The following is an 18499-nucleotide window of genomic DNA, read 5'->3' as shown; positions in this document are numbered from 1 at the left end:
GATTTATGGCTTGAATTCTAATCAAGATACTTACTTATTCCTTTGTCTTAGGTTTCTACAAAATCAAATGTACTAGATAAATTGATGAATGTAACTTAAAACTGTAGCACTACCTGACTTGTTCCAAATGTGTAATATCCATACCTCTCTATATATCTCTGTAGATCTATTCAGCTAGGACTCTTTTGGCTATTGGATATGATTGAGTTGCGCTTTCCAATAATAAGCGCTTTGAAAAACATAATAAAAGGTGACCTAAGGGGAAGATTCTTCTAGTTCTCATGAGTTTATTATTCCAAATAATTTTAGCTTTTCAAGAAAACAATTTCATAAGCACCATATATCTAGCTCCAACCCTAATTCTAGCCTATAAACTATTAAAAGTAATTTTGGTTGTTGTTAGTAAAGGCAGTCTCAAACACAACCTTTCTACCACTCATTTGGCTGCTTAAGGATGGACCAGGGGTTTGGGATACTTCTTTATCAAGAAATAAAAAGGCCACAAAGCCTGTGTTGGGCTTATTATCTTGTGCAGGAATATGTTTCACTGCTTCAAGCTCAGTGAGTATCCTTTGTTCTGCTTAAGAATGTGATCTCTTGTCACCATGCCAACCCCACTGCTGTGTCTGTCCTTCATGAAAAGATTCTCAATCCTGTTGCTATTGCAGAAGAGTGTTTTACACAGGTAAATGCCCTGCCAACAGAAATCCAGAAGAAACTAGTAACCATGCCCACCATGAAGCATTTGTATGTAAGTTAACCATTGTTTCATCAGGACGTGATGGTATTATGTTTTCCTTGCCAACTTGGATGCCAGGATTCAATAAGCAGAAGTGTTTGGATTTCTGTTTCTGGAGGTTGGCACAGTGATGAACTTTACTATCCTCCATGTGGTTGGAATTCTCTGAGACTGATAACATGGACATGATGTTCTGCTCAATAGTTTGTTTGTTTGTTTGTTTGTTTTTCCCCTAGTGATTTTGTCTACAGATCCTCATAAAAGTTATTCAGTTAGTTATTGTATATTCACAATTACTCTGTGGACCAGGAAGGGCTTCCCACATGGCTTAGTGGTAAAGGATCTGCCTGCCAAGGCAAGAGATGGAGGAGACTGAGTTTGAGCCATGAGTCCAGAATATCCTCTGGAGTGGGAAATGGCAACCCACCCCAGTATTTTTGCTTGGGAAATCCTGTGGACAGAGGAGTCTGGCAGGCTTCAGTCCATTGGGTTCAGTTCAGTTCAGTTCAGTTCAGTCGCTCAGTCGTGTCCGACTATTTGCAACCCCATGAATCACAGCACACCAGGCCTCGATGTCCATCACCAACTCCCGGAGTTCACTCAAACTCATGTCCATCGTGTCAGTGATGCCATCCAGCTATCTAATCCTCTGTTGTCCCCTTCTCCTCCTGTCCCCAATCCCTCCCAGCATCAAAGACTTTTCCAATGAGTCAATTCTTCGCATGAGGTGGCCAAAGTATTAGAGTTTCAGCCTTAGCATCATTCCTTCCAAAGAACATCCAGGACTGATCTCCTTTAGAATGGACTGGTTGGATCTCCTTGCAGTCGAAGGGACTCTTTAAGAGTCTTCTCCAACGCCACAGTTCAAAAGCATCAATTCTGCGGTGTTCAGCTTTCTTCACAGTCCAAATCTTACATCCATACATGACCACTGGAAAAACCATAGCCTTGACTAGATGGACCTTTGTTGGCAAAGTAATGTCTCTGCTTTTGAATATGCTATCTAGGTTGGTCATAACTTTCCTTCTAAGGAGTAGTGTCTTTTAATGTCATGACTGCAATCACCATTTGCAGTGATTTTGAAGCCCAAAAAACTAAAGTCTGACACTGCTTCCACTGTTTTCCCATCTATTTCCCATGAAGTGACGGGACCAGATGCCATGATTTTAGTTTTCTGAATGTTGAGTTTTGGGTTACAAATTGTCAGACGTGACTTATTGACTGAACATGCACACACATGCTGTGGGCCAAGCATCATACATACCACTGTTATGCCTAATATGACCTTTGGTCTCTGGGAGATTCTATTCTGTTTAGAAGATAAACAAAATAATTCTAATTTTTTAAACACAGGCTTTTGTGATGCAAGTTCAGTAGGGTAATCTTTTTCCTTCAACTCCTTTATTTTCCATGAGAACAAACTGTCAAGTGTGATAGCAGGAATGCCTAAATTCAGTGACCTAGGACCTCAGGTGTTTTGGAGCACAGTTTTCACACTTGCAGTTTTATTTTAAAACAATGTTTAAAAATTGAAGCTAAAAAGGAGTCTGCTGATAAATTTTATATACTATTAAATGGTATAAATGCCTGATTTACTTGCTTTCTTATTGAATGCTAATTTTACTACATCTCTTACAAGATTAACTGATTAGACTCATTTTTATGAGTGTTCAGACCATAAGAAAGAATCTAATAAAATGCAAGTGTGGCACTACCAATGGTATTTCTCAAAGATGTGCTCTGATTCATCTGTGCATTGTTCACACTGGGAGAGGGAGAAGCATTTCTACAACGTTTGTGCTACAACACCTGAGATCTTGTCATGTTATGGGTTTGTCCGTATTTGTGCCTTATTTTCCTATCTCTTAAGGCCATCTTGAGACTATTAAATGATATCTAGTGAATAAATAAGCTGATGGGTTTGTTATTAAAAAATAAACTATATCAATTATATTAGTTTGACCAAAAAGTTATAGAAAAACCTGAACCAATCTTTTGGCCACCCAAGAGTTTTACAGTGTATGGTGATATTATAGCAATGGCTTTTATAATAAAATCTTTTCTAGAGTTGGCATGCTCATTTCTATGCACCAAGATTCTGGCACAAATTAAAAATAACAACATACTCTTTTCTTTTTTTAAAATTATTTACTTTAATTGGAGGCTGATGACTTTATACAATACTGTGGTGGGTTTTGCCATACACTGACATGAATCATACAGTGGAAGTGAGAAATAGATTTAAGGGCCTAGATCTGATAGATAGACTGCCTGATGAACTATGGAATGAGGTTCGTGACATTGTACAGGAGACAGGGATCAAGACCATTCACATAGAAAAGAAATGCAAAAAAGCAAAATGGCTGTCTGGGGAGGCCTTACAAATAGCTGTGAAAAGAAGAGAAGCAAAAAGCAAAGGAGAAAAGGAAAGATATAAACATCTGAATGCAGAGTTCCAAAGAATAGCAAGAAGAGGTAAGAAAGCCTTCTTCAGCTACCAATGCAAAGAAATAGAGGAAAACAACAGAATGGGAAAGACTAGGGATGTCTTCAAGAAAATCAGAGATACCAAAGGAACACTTCATGCAAAGATGAGCTCGATAAAGGACAGAAATGGTATGGACCTAGCAGAAGCAGAAGATATTAAGAAGAGATGGCAAGAATACACAGAAAAACTGTACAGAAAAGATCTTCATGACCCAGATAATGCTATGGACCTAACAGGAGCAGAAGATATTAAGAAGAGATGGCAAGAATACATAGAAGAACTGTACAAAAAGATCTTCACAACCCAGATAATCACGATGGTGTGATCACTGACCTAGAGCCAGACATCCTGGAATGTGAAGTCAAGTGGGCCTTAGAAAGAATCACTACGATCAAAGCTAGTGGAGGTGATGGAATTCCAGTGGAGCTATTTCAAATCCTGAAAGATGATGCTGTGAAAGTGCTGCACACAATATGCCAGTAAATTTGGAAAACTCAGCAGTGGCCACAGGACTGGAAAAGGTCAGTTTTCATTTCAATCCCAAAGAAAGGCAATGCCAAAGAATGCTCAAACAACCACACAATTGCACTCATCTCACATGCTAGTAAAGTAATACTCAAAATTCTCCAAGCCAGGCTTTAGCAAATGTGAACCATGAACTTCCTGATGTTCAAGCTGGTTTTAGAAAACGCATAGGAACCAGAGATCAAATTGCCAACATCTGCTGGATCATAGAAAAATCAAGAGAGTTCCAGAAAAACATCTATTTCTGCTTTATTGACTATGCCAAAGCCTTTGACTGTGTGGATCACAATAAACTGTGGAAAAATCTGAAAGAGATGGGAATACCAGACCATCTGATCTGCCTCTTGAGAAATTTGTATGCAGGTCAGGAAGCAACAGTTAGAACTGGACATGGAACAACAGACTGGTTCCAAATAGGAAAAGGAGTATGTCAAGGCTGTATATTGTCATCCTGTTTATTTAACTTATATACAGAGTACATCATGAGAAATGCTGGACTGGAAGACACACAAACTGGAATCAAGATTGCTGGGAGAAATATCGATAACCTCAGATATGCAGATGACACCGCCCTTATGGCAGAAACTGAAGAGGAACTCAAAAGCCTTTTGATGAAAGTGAAAGTGGAGAGTGAAGAAGTTGGCTTAAAGCTCAACATTAAGGAAATGAAGATCATGGCATCCGGTCCCACCACTTCATGGCAAATAGATGGGGAAACAGTGGAAACAGTATCAGACTTTATTTTTCTGGACTCCAAAATCACTGCAGATGGTGACTGCAGCCAAAAATTAAAAGATGCTTACTCCTTGGAAGGAAAATTATGACCAACCTAGATAGCATATTCAAAAGCAGAGTTATTACTTTGCCAATGAAGGTTCTTCTAGTCAAGGCTATGGTTTTTCCTGTGTCATGTATGGATGTGAGAGTTGGACTGTGAAGAAGGCTTATTGCCAGAGAATTGATGCTTTTGAACTGTGGTGTTGGAGAAGACTCTTGAGAGTGCCTTGGACTGCACGGAGATCCAACCAGTCCATTCTGAAGGAGATCAGCCCTGGGATTTCTTTGGAAGGAATGATGCTAAAGCTGAAACTCCAGTACTTTGGCCACCTCATGCGAAAAGTTGACTCATTGGAAAATACTCTGATGCTGAGAGGGATTGGGGGCAGGAGGAGAATGGGACGACAGAGGATGAGATGGCTGGATGGCATCACTGACTCGATGGACGTGAGTCTGAGTGAACACCTGGAGTTGGTGATGGACAGGGAGGCCTGGCGTGGTGGGATTCATGGGGTCGCAATGAGTCGGACACGACTGAGTGACTGATCTGATCTGATCTGACATGAATCAACCATGGGTGTACATGTGTCCCCCATCCTGAACTCCCCTCTTACCTCCCTCTCAACCCATCAACGTTTTAATGATAAATGGACATAGAAAATAACATGGCTTATTTCTTAGAAAATTAAAGTATGACATAATGTCTGGACATTATATATTTTAGGCCATATATATCCTGATTCTATTCCAGAATGAATATTCTCTTTTTTTTTCTTTTTTTAAATTTTAAAATTTATTTTAATTAGAGGTTAATTACTTTACAATATTATAGTGGTTTTTGTTAACATCAACATGATCAGCCACAGGCACATATGTTTCCCCATCCAGAACCCCCGTCCCACCTCCCTCCCCATCCCATCCCCTAGGGTCATCCCAGTGCACCAACCCTGAACACCCTGTCTCAGGCATCAAACCTAGACAGGCGATCCACTTCATATGTAATAACATACACATTTCAATACTACCCTCTCAAATCATCACCCCCTCACCTTCTCCCACAGAGTCCAAAAGACTATTCTTTACATCTGTGTCTCTTTTGCTATCTTGCATATCGGGTCATCATTACCATCTTTCTAAATTCCATATATATGTGTTAGTATACCGTATTGGTGTTTTTCTCTCTGACTTACTTCACTCTGTATAATAGGCTCCAGTTCCATCCACCTCATTAGAACTGATTCAAATGCATTCTTTTGAATGGCTGAGTAATATTCTATTGTGTATGCTTACCGCACTTTCTTATCCATTCATCTGCCAATGGAAATCTAGGTTGCTTCCATGTCCTGGCTATTGTAAACAGTGCTGCGATGAACATTGGGGTTCATGTTTGTCTTTCAATTCTGGTTTCCTCAGTGTGTATGCCCACCAGTGGGAATGCTGGGTCATATGGTAGTTCTATTCTGAGTACAATTTTTAATGTAAGAGAGAGGAAAAATGACCTTTTAATTTTGTTTAATTTTGCAAACTGTACTACATGAGTGTTGACTATAAGTACAATGTAGAGAATATTGAGCTTATTCACTTTTCTTGACTGTAACACTATGTCACTTGATTAATAACATCCTTTTGAATCAAGGCACACCATACACCATTCAAACAGTTTACTTCAGGGTAATTTTTGGGAAAGAGACAATGTAGCTATTCAAATGTAATGAGCCACATGTTTTTCTGTGTTATCTTTCTTTAATTTGTTGAGCTCCCAGTACTTTGTGGCTTTCTCCCATAAATATTGGGGCTTGACTCACTTCTCACATACCTAGTATATACCCTTTGGGCAAATAATTAGAATTACAGAGAATTTATACATCAATCAAGGGCAAGTTGAACAAGGGAGTGCAAGTTATCACTCAGAAGCTTATTTAATGGATGAAAATGCTAAAGCACTCTTGACTGTACAAGTGCAGGAAATTTGACCTAGCATTGACTGAAATCCTGCTTCTCATAAGCATTTTTTATTATTTGTGTAGTTCCCATAGTTTAAATAAATACCTAATGCAAAGTAACTGCAATCATTATCATGTCTAGAATAAGTCATATGAGAGGTTGAATTACATAATGTGCTGAGGGCTGAAGGTCTAACTTGCTGATAAATCGTCTTTTAGTGGTATCTAATTCTCACTTTTGCCTGAAGCTTGCTGTGCTTAATGACCTAGTTAGATGTGTTCTCACTTCTGGTAGATGAAGGATCAACTTTATAGGTTTCAAGATGAAAAATTTTATTACCACTTTCTCACTTTCTCCATAACTGTTAATCTGGTTTTTTTCTAGGCCTCTGAATATGACCTTGCATAGATACACATTCTTTTTGATTGTTATGTTGTCACTTTCCTAGCATGTTTGGAATGTGTCACCAAAAGAGACCTTGGGTGCTCTGAGGACCTGATGTGGCTTTTCCTGTGACCATGTAATTATCTGGCTTTATTTTTCAGTTTTAGTTTCTGTCTTGGCTTTTTTCTTTTTCTAAAATGGCAGCTGTGAAGGACAACAGAATGTACCATTTCTAATTTAGATCAAGTTTAACACCCTCTCATTAGCTGAATATTATTCTTCTTTGACATTTTGATCTAAACATTAACAATCTGGAGACTCTGGGGAAAAGTCTACTTCCAAACTCATTCAAATTATAAGAAGAATTCATTTTCTTAAACCTGAAGTTTTGATTTCCTTGTAGACTATGATCCAGGTAAAGTTCTCAGTTTCTAGAGGCCACTTGCATTACTTCTTATCTTCAAAGAAGCAAGGACCACACATTCTCTTCACAATTTGAACCTGTCTGACTTTCTCTTCATCTAAAAGTCAGAGAAATTTCTTCCTTTAAGGATCCCTGTTATTACACTAAAACCACCTAGATTCCAAGCAAAACAGCATAAACACTGAAGCTCATTGTGTTAGGGGATTCAGTGGAACAAAAAACTACCTGCCAATGTAGGAGACACAGGTTTGACCCCTGGGTTGGAAAGATCCCTTGAAGAAGTAAATGGCCAATTCACTACAGTATTCTTACCAAGGAAGCCCCATTTAGAGAAGCCTGGTGGGCTACATTTCCAGTTCAGTTCAGTAGCTCAGCTGTGTCCGACTCTTTGTGACCCTACGAACCACGGCAAGCCAGACCTCTCTGTCCATCACCAAATGCCGGAGTCTACACAAATCCATGTCAATTACGTTGGTGATGCCATCGAAACATCTCATCCTCTGCAATACCCATCTCCTCCTGTGTTCAATCTTTCCAAGAATCAGGGTCTTTTCAAATGAGTCAGCTCTTCACATCAGGTGGTCAAATTATTGGAGTTTCAGGTTCAACATCAATCCTTCCAATGAACTACCAGGACTGATCTCCTTGAGGATGGACTGGCTGGATCTCCTTGCAGTCCAAGGGACTCTCAAGAGTCTTCTTCAATTCTTCAGTGCTCAGCTTTCTTTATAGTCCAACACTCACATCCATACATGACTACTATAAAAACCATAGCCTTGACTAGATGGACCTTTGTTGACAAAGTAATGTCTCTGCTTTTTAATATGCTCTCTAGGTTGCTCATAACTTTCCTTCCAAGGAGTAAGCTTCTTTTAGTTTCATGGCTGCAATCACCATCTACAGTGATTATGGAGTCCCAAAAAATAAAGTCAGCCACTATTTCCATTGTTTCCCCACCTATCGCTATGAAGTGATGGGACTGGATAAAATGATCTTAGTTTTCTGAATATTGAGCTGTAAGCCAAAGTTTTCACTCTCCTCTTTCACTTTCATCAAGAGGCTATTTAGATCTTCTTCACTTTCTGCCATAAGAATCATGCCATCTGAATATCTGAGGTTATTGATATTTCTCCCAGCAATCTTGATTCTAGCTTATGCTTCCACCTGCTCAGCATTTCTCATGATGTACTCTGCGTATAAGTTAAATAAGCAGGGTGACAATATACAGCCTTGACATACCCCTTTTCCTATTTGGAACCAGTCTGTAGTTCCATGTCAAGTTCTAACTGTTGCTTCCTGACCTGCGTATCGGTTTCTCAAGAGGCAGGTCTGGTGGTCTGGTATTTCCATCTCTTTCAGAATTTTCCACAGTTTATTATGATCCACAGAGTCAAAGGCTTTGGCATAGTCAATAATGCAGAAATAGATATTTTTCTGGAACTCTCTTGCTTTTTCAATGATCCAGCGGATGTTGGCAATTTGATCTCTGGTTCCTCTGCCTTTTCTAAAACCATCTTGAACATCTTGAAGTTCACGGTTCACTTATTGCTGAAGCCTGGCTTGGAGAATTTTGAGCATTACTTTACTAGCGTGTGAGATCAGTGCAACTGTGCAGTAGTTTGAGCATTTTTTGGCATTGCCTTTCTTTGGGACTGAAATGAAAACTGACCTTTTCCAGTTCTGTAGCCATTACTGAGTTTTCCAAATTTTCTGGCATATTGAGTGCAGCACTTCCACACCATCCTCTTTTAGGATTTGAAATAGCTCAACTGGAATTCCATCACCTCCACTAGCTTTGTTGGTAGTAATGTTTCCTAATGCCCACTTGACTTCATATTCCAGGATGTCTGTCCTAGGTCAGTGTAAATAATCACACCATCATGATTATCTGGGTCGTGAAGATTTTTTTTTTTTTTTTTTTTGTACAGTACCTCTGTGTATTCTTGCCACCACTTCTTAATATCTTCTGCTTCTGTTAGGTCCATACCATTTCTATCCCTTATTGAGCCCATCTTTGCATGAAATGCTCCCTTGGTATCTCTAATTTTCTTAAAAAGATCTCTAGTCTTTCCAATTCTATTGTTTTCCTTTATTTCTTTTTTTTTAAAATTTTATTTTATTTAACTTTACAATATTGTATTGGTTTTGTGATATATCAAAATGAATCTGCCACAGGTATTCATGTGTTCCCCATCACGAACCCTCTTCCCTCCTCCCTCCACATACCATCCCTCTGGGTCATCCCAATGCACCAGCCCCAAGCATCCAGTATTGTGCATCGAAACTGGACTGGTGACTCTTTTCATATATGATATTATACATGTTTCAATGCTATTCTCCCAAATCATCCCACCCTCTCCCTCTCCCACAGAGTCCAAAAGACTGTTCTATACATCAGTGTCTCTTTTGCTGTCTCATATACAGGGTTATTGTTAACATCGTTCTAAATTCCATATATATGCGTTAGTATACTGTATTGGTGTTTTTCCTTCTGGCTTACTTCACTCTGTGTAATAGGCTCCAGTTTCATCCACCTCATTAGAACTGATTCAAATGTATTCTTTTTAATGGCTGAGTAATACTCCATTGTGTATATGTACCACAGTTTTCTTATCCATTCATCTGCTGATGGACATCTAGATTGCTTCCATGTCCTGGCTATTATAAACAGTGCTGCGATGAACATTGGGGTACACGTGCCTCTATTTCTTTTCATTGATCACTGAGGAAGGCTTTTTTATCTCTCCTTGCTATTGTCTGGAACTCTGCATTCAAATGGGTATTTCTTTCCTTTTCTCCTTTGCTTTTCACTTCTCTTCTTTTCACAGCTATTTCTAAGGCCTCCTCAACAAGCCATTTTGAGTTTTTGCTCTTTTTTTTTTTTTTCCCTTGGGATGGTCTTGATTCCTGTCTCTTTTACAATGCTGTGGACCTCCATCCATAGTCCATAAGGCACTCTGGTGTCTATCAGATCTAGTACCTTAAATCTATTTCTCATTTTCACTGTATAGTCATAATGGATTTGATTTAGGTCATATATGAATGGTCTAGTGGTTTTCCCCACTTTCTTTAATTTAAATCTGAATTTGTCATTATGGAGTTTATGATCTGAGCCACAGTCAGCTCCTGGTCTTGTTTTTGTTGACTGTATAGAGCTATGCCATCTTTGGCTGCAAAGAATATAATCAATCTGATTTCGGTGTTGACCATCTGGTGATGTTCATGTGTAGAGTCTTCTCTTGTGTTGTGGGAAGAGGGTGTTTGCTATGCCCAGTGTATTTTCTTTGCAAAACTCTATTAGCCTTTGCCCTGCTTCATTTGCATTCCAAGGCAAAACTTGCCTGTTAGTCCAGGTGTTTCTTGACTTCCTACATTTACATTCCAGTCCCCTATATGAAAAGGACGTCTTTTTTGGGTGTTAGTTCTAAAACAACTTGTAGGTCTGCATAAAATTATTCTACTTCAGCTTCTTCAGCGTTACTGGTCGGGGCATAGAGTTGTATTCCTGTGATATTGAATGGTCTGCCTTGGAAACGAACAGAGATCATTCTGTTGTTTTTGAGATTGCATCCAAGTACTGCATTTTGGACTCTTTTGTTGATGATGATGGCTACTCCATTTCTTCTAAGGGATTCCTGCCCACAGTGGTAGATATAGTGGTCATTTGAGTTAAATTCACCCATTTCCGTCCATTTTAGTTCTCTGATTCCTAGAATGTCGACATTCATTCTTGCCATTTCTTGTTTGACCACTTCCAATTTGCCTTGATTCATGGACCTGACATTCCAGGTTCCTATGCAATATTGATCTTTATAGCATTGGATCTTGCTTCTATCAGTAGTCCCATCCACAACTGGGTATTGTTTTTGCTTTAAATCCATCCTTTCATTCTTTTCTGGAGTTATTTCTCCACTGATCTTTAATAGCATATTGGGCACCTACCAACCTGGGAAGTTCATCTTTCAGTGTCCTATCTTTTTACCTTTTCATACTATTCATGGGGTTCTCAAAGCAAGAACACTGAAGTGGTTTGCCATTCCCTTCTCCAGTGGACTTCCCTGGTTGCTACAGTTCCAAGGGATCATAAAAGAATTAAATATAAATTAGCGACTGAAAAACAACATCTTTAGCTAGGAGGATATTTAGAAATTTGGTCTAATGTATTTGAAATGGGGAGTTTACTTTTTTTTTTTTTTTTGGGGGGGGCGAGTTTACTTTGAATAGCATAGTATAAAAGTTAGAATTACATGCTCCCTTATGGCAGAAAGTGAATAGTAACTAAAAAGCCTCTGGATGAAAGTGAAGGAGGAGAATGAAAAAGTTGGCTTAAAGCTCAACATTCAGCAAACAAAGATCATGGTACTAAGCCCCATCACCTCATGGCAAATAGATGGAGAAACAGTGGAAACAGTGGCAGACTTTATTTTTTTGAGCTCCATAATCACTGCAGATGGTGACTGCAGCCATGAAATAATAATAATAATAAAAACTTACTCCTCGGAAGAAAAGTTATGATCAACCTAGAGAGCATATTAAAAAGCAGAGACATTATTTTGACAACAAAGTTCCGACTAGTCAAGGCTATGGTTTTTCCAGTAGTCATGTATGGATGTGAGTGCTGGACTATAAAGAAAGCTGGGCAGCAAAGAATTGATGCTTTAACTGTAGTGTTGGAGAAGACTTTTGAGAGTCCTTTGGACTGCAAGGAGTTCCAACCAGTCCATACTAGAGGAAGTCAGTCCTGAACGTTCATTGGAAGGATTGATGTTGAAGCTGAAACTCCAATACTTTGGCCACCTGATGGGAAGAGCTGAACATTCTAAAAGACCCTGATGCTGGGAAAGATTGAAGGCGAGTGGAGAAGGGAACGACAGAGGATGAGATGGTTGGATGGCATTACCAACTCAATGGACAAGAGTTTGAATAAACTCCAGGAGTTCATGATGGACAGGGAGGCTTGGCATGCTGCTGTCCATGGGGTTGCAAAGAGTCAGATACCACTGAGTGACTGAACTGACTGAGGTAGAGATTCTCATAACAAAACAAACAGAAGTCACTCAGTCATGTCCAACTCTTGGTGACCACATGGACTATACAGTCCATGGAATTCTCCAGGCCAGGTTTTTGGAGTGGGTAGCCTTTTTCCTTCTCCAGGGGATTTTCACAACCCAGGGATCAAACCCAGGTCTCCCATGTTTCAGGCTGATTCATTACCAACTGAGATACAAGGGAAGGCTAAAAACACTCTAGTGGGTAGATTATCCTTTCTCCAGGGGATCTTTCTGACCCAGGAATCAAACTGGGGCCTCCTGCATTTCAGGTGGATTCTTTACCAACCGAGCTATGATCCTCAACCCAGTTTTGAATTCTGGTTCTCCTACATCTATACTGCTTGTTGATCTTGGATATTTTAACATTTTGGAAACAGTGGTTTCCTCATTTAAACATGTGGTGAATAACACCATAGTACGTATAAGAATACAGTAAAATACTGTTTAGGAAGCACTGCACAGAACTCTATGAAGTTTATAAATTATTATTATTGCTTTTTTAATTCTATCTATAAATGAAATTTCATGTTCAGAAAGTCATTTCCTTATTTCTCTCTTGATTCTCACAAATTGGTAATATAGTTATTAAAGTTGAATATGTATTAAAAAGTAACTGAAGCAGGTAGGCTTCAAATTAAGGGATTTAACTACTTCTATTCTCATATATTTTTTCTTTACAGATTTTTGAAAGGAGACTGCCAAGAGTCTTTATTTTTCCTTTAGTTCTTGTAGTTTATAGCTTTATAAATTTTTTTTCAAGGATTAACTACATTTGTTGTTTAGTCACTCAATCATATCTGCCTATTTGCAACCCCATGAAAAGCAGCACTACAGGCCTCCTTGTCCACCACCAATTCCAGGAGTTCACTCAAGCTCATGTCCATTGAGTCGGTGATGCCATCCAGCCATCTCATCCTCTGTCTTCCCCTTCTCCACTCGCCTTCAATCTCTCCCAGCATCAGGGTCTTTTCAAACGAGTCAGTTCTTCATATCAGGTGGCCAAAATATTGGAGTTTCAGCTTCAACATCAGTCCTTCCAATGAATACTCAGGACTTATCTCCTTTAGAATGGACTGGTTGGATCTCCTTGCAGTCCAAGGAACTCTCAAGAGTCTTCTCCAACACCACAGTTCAAAAACATCAGTTCTTCAGTGCTCAGCTTTCTTTATAGTCCAACTCTCACATCCATACATGACTACTGGGTAAACCATAGACTTGACTAGATGGACCTTTGTTGGGAAGTAATGTCTCTGCTTTTTAATATTCTGTCTAGGTTAGTCATAACTTTTCTTCCAAGTTATGCTTCCAAGGAACCTAATTTTTCTTTCATGGCTGTAGTCACCATCCAAAGTGATTTTGGAGCCCAGGAAAATAAAATCCATTACTGTTTCTGTTGTTTCCCCATCTATTTGCCATGGCATGATAAGACCAGATGCCATGTTCTTAGCTTTTGAATGTTGAGTTTTAAGCCAGATTTTTCACTTTCCTCTTTCACCTTCATTAAGACGTTCTTTGGTGGTGCTTTGCTTTCTATATTAGGGTGGCATCATCTGCATATCTGAGGTTATTGATATTTCTCCCAACAATCTTGATTCCAGCTTGAACTTCATCAAACCTAGCATTTCACATGATGTACTCTGCATATAAGTTAAATAAGCAAGGTGACAATATACACCCTTGACATACTCTTTTCCAAATTTGAACTAGTCCATTGTTCCACATTTGGTTCTAACTATTGCTTCTTGACCTGCATACAGTTTTCTCAGAGGCAGGTACAGTGTTCTGGTAGTTCCATCTCTTTAATAAGTTTCCACATTTTGTTGTGAGCTACACAGTCAAAGGCATTAGTGTTGTCAATGAAGGAGAAGTAGATTTTCTCTGGAATTCTCTTGCTTTGTCTATGATCCAGTGGATGTTGGCAACTTAATCTCTGATTCCACTGCCTTTTCTAAAACTGTCTTGTACATCTGGAGTGTACAGTTCACATACTGCTGAAGTCTATCTTGAAGGATTTTGAGAATTACCTTGCTAACATGTGAAATGAGTTCAATTATGTGGTAGTTTGAACATTCTTTGGCATTGATGTTCGTTAGGATTGAAATGAAAACTGAATTTTTCCAGTCTTGTGGCCACTGCTGATTTTTCCAAATTTGCTGGGATATTGAGCACTTCACTTCAGCTGCATTATATTTTAGGATTTGAGATAGCTTAGCTGGATTCCATCACTTCCATTGGCTTTGTTCGTGGTGATGCTTCCTAAGGCCCTCTTGACTTCACACTCCAGGCTGCCTAGCTCTAGGTGAGTGATCAAACTATCGTGGCTAGTCAAGTCAAGACTTTTTGTGTGTATTTCTTCTGTGTATTCTTGTTGCCTCTTCCTAATATCTTCTGCTTCTGTTAGGTCCATACCGTTTCTTTCCTTTGTGTCCATCTTTACATGAAATGTCTCTTAGTATACCTAATTTTCTTGAAGAGATCGCTAGTCTTTCCCATTCTATTGCTTTCATTTCTTTACATGTTTTCCTAGAAAGGCTTTCTTATCTCTCCTTCCTATTCTTTGGAACTCTACATTCATCCTTTTCTCCTTTGCACTTCATTTTTCTTCTTCCTCTGCTATTTGTAAGGAATCCTCAGACAGACATTTTGCCGTTTTGCATTTATTTTTCTCGGGGATTCTTTTGGTCAACATGTTCTGTACAATGCTACAAACCTCCATCCATAGGTCTTCAGGTATTCTATCTTTTCTAATCCCTTGAATTTATTTTTGACTTCCTGTATATATTCATAAGGGATTTGATTAAGGTATTCCTGAATGGTCTAATGGTTTTCCCTACTTTCTTCAATTTAAGTCTGAGTTTTGTGATAAGGAGTTCATGGTCTGAGCCACAATCTGCTCCTGATCTTATTTTGCTAACTCTATAGAGCTTCTCCATCTTCAGCTGCAAAGAATATAATCAATGTGATTTTGACATTGACCATCTGGTGATGTCCCTGTGTAGAGATGTCTCTTGTGTTGTTCAGTGATGGTGTTTGCTATGCCCAGTGTGTTCTCTTGGCAAAACACTGTTAGTCTTTGCTTTGCTTCATTTTGTACTCCAAGGCAAAACTTGCCTGTTACTCCAGGTGTGTCTTGACTTCCTACTTTTGCATTCCAGTCCCATATTCCCATATGATGAAAAGAATATCATTTTTTTTTTTTTTTTGATGTTAGTTAAGTCTAGATGGTCTTATAGGCCTTCATGGAAACATTCAGATTCTTCACCATTAGTAGCTGAGGCATAGACTTGGATTACAGTAAAATTGAATGGTTTGTCTTGGAAATAAACAAAGACCATTCTGTTGTTTCTGAGATTGCACTCTGGAATTGCACTTTGCTCTTCAAGATAGCAGAGTAGAAGTACGTGCACTCATCTTTTGCAAGAACTCCAAAATTAGAGCCTTCTGCTGAGCAATCAACAGGTGAATGTTGAGTCCCACCAAAAAAAGATACCCCGTATCAAAGGGCAAAGAAGAAGCCCAAGAAAGACAGTAGGAGGGGCAAAATCACATTTAGAATCAAACTCCATACCCTCCAGAGATGATTGGAGGGCTCAAACAAACCTTGTGCAACCAGGACCCAGAGACGCCACAGATACTGAGCCAGAACTCTGTCTGAGTGTCTGCTGCAGAGGTACTGGTCAGCAGTGGACTACACCAGGGGCAGAGGTTCTGAGTGCAGCAGACCTGGGTATGGCATAAGCTTTCTAGGAGGAGCCATAAGCCCTCTTGGAGGAGGCACCATTAACCCCTCCATAGAGCCACTAGAACTTACACAGGACTGGGGAAATGGACTGTTGAAGGACACAAACAAAATCTTATATGCACCAGGACCAAGGGAGAAAGGGATAGTGACCTCACAAGAGACTGACCCAGAGTTGCCCGTGAATGTCCAGGAGTCTCTGGCAGAAGTGTGCATTGGTGATGGCCTGCTGCAGGGTTGGGGGCACTGAGTTGCAGCAGTGCAAGCATGGGACCTTTTGAAGGAGGTCTTCATTATCTTCACTACTGCTACCATAGTTTGACCTCAGGTCAAACAACAGGGAGGGAACACAGCCCCACCCATCAACAGAAAACTGGAATAAAGATTTACTGAGCATGCCCCCGCCCATCAGAATAAGACCCAGTTTTCGCCCAAATCAGTCTCTCCCATAAGGAAGCTTCCATAAGTTTCATATCCTCATCCATCAGAAGGCAGACAGAATGAAAAACACAATCACAGAAAACTAACCAATCTGATCACAAGGACCACAGCCTTGTCTAACTCAATGAAACTATGGGCCATGCTGTTTAGGGCCACCCAAGACAGACTGGTTATGGTGGAGAGTTCTGACAAAATATGATCCACTGGAGAAGGGAATGGCAAACCCCTTCTTGAGAACCTCATCAACAGTATGAAAAAGCAAAAATACAGGACACTGAAAGATTAATTTCCCAGGTTGCTAGGTGCCCAATATGCTACTGAAGATTAGTGGAGAAATAACTCAAGAATTAATGAAGAGAAGGAACCAAAGAAAAACAACACTCAGTTGTGGATATGACTGGTGATGAAAGTAAAGTCTGATGCTGTAAAGAGCAATACTTGCATAGGAACCTGGACTGTTCAGTCCATGAATCAAAGCAAATTGTAAGTGGTCAAATAGGAGATGGCAAGAGTGAACATCAACATTTTAGGAATGACCAAAATAAAAGGGACTGGAATGGGCAAATTTAACTCAGATGACCATTGTATACACTACGGTGAGCAAGAATCCCTTAGAAGAAATGGAGTAGAAGAAGATGAAGTTGAACAGTTCTATGAAGACCTACAAAGCCTTCTACAACTAACACCCCAAAAGATGTCATTTTCAATATAAGATACTGGAATGCAAAATTAGGAAATGAAGAGATACCTGGAGTAACAGGCAAATTTGGCCTTGGAGTATAAAATGAAGCAGGGCAAAGGCTAATAGAGTGTTGCCAAGAAAATGCACTGCTCATAGCCAACACTCTCTCCCAAAAATACAAAAGAAGACTATACATGGACATCACCAGATGGTCAATACTGAAATCAGATTGATTATATTATTTGCAGCCAAAGATAGAGAAGCTATAGAGAGTCAGCAAAAACAAGACCAGGAGCTGACTGTGGCTCAGATCACAAACTCCTTATTGCCAAGTTCAGACTTAAATGGAATAAAGTAGGGAAAACCACTACTTTCAGGTATGACCTACCTTTCAGATATGACATAAATAGCATAACTTTCAGGTATGACCTAAATAACTTTCAAGTATGACCTACCTTTCAGGTATGACCTAAATAACATAACTTTCCAGTATGACCTAAATCAAATCTCTTATGATTATACAGTGAAAGTGACAAATAGATTCAAGGGATTAGATCTGATAGAGTGTCTGAAGAACTATGGATGGAAGTTCCTGACATTGTACAGGAGGTAGTGATCAAGACCATCCTCTGGAAAAAAGGAAAATGGTTGTTCGAGGGGGCCTTACCAATAGCTGAGAAAAGAAAAGATGTGAAAGGCAAAGGAGAAAAGAAAAGATATAGCCATTTGAATGCAGAATTCCAAAGAATAGCAAGGAGAGATAAGAAAGACTTCCTCAGTGCTGAATGCAAAGAAATAGAGGAAAACAATAGAATGGGAAAGACTAGAGATTTCTTCAAGAAAATTAGAGATACCAAGGGAACACTTCCTGTAAAGACGGGCACAATAAAAGACATTAATGGTGGGCCTAACAGAAGCAGAAGATATTAACTATAAGTATCAAGAATACACAAAAGAAATATACAAAAAAGACCTTCATGACCCAGATAAACATGATGGTGTGATCACTCACCTGAAGCCAGACATCCTGGAATGTGGGTGAAGTCAAGTGGGCCTTACATAGGATCACTACGAATAAAACTAGTGGAGGTGATGGAATTCCAGTTAAGCTATTTCAAATTCTGAAAGAGGATGCTGTGATAGTATTCCACTCAATATGTCAACAAATTTGGAAAACTCAGCAGTGCCCACAGGACTGGAAAAGGTCAGCTTTCGTTCCAATCTCATAGAAAGGCAATACCAAAGAATGTGTAAACTACTGCACAGTTTCACTCATTTCATATGCTGGCAAAGCAACGCTCAAAA

Source organism: Bos javanicus, chromosome 1 (assembly GCF_032452875.1).
Source record: "Bos javanicus breed banteng chromosome 1, ARS-OSU_banteng_1.0, whole genome shotgun sequence".
Taxonomy (NCBI): Eukaryota; Metazoa; Chordata; class Mammalia; order Artiodactyla; family Bovidae; genus Bos; species Bos javanicus.
This window is presented reverse-complemented; position numbering follows the sequence as displayed.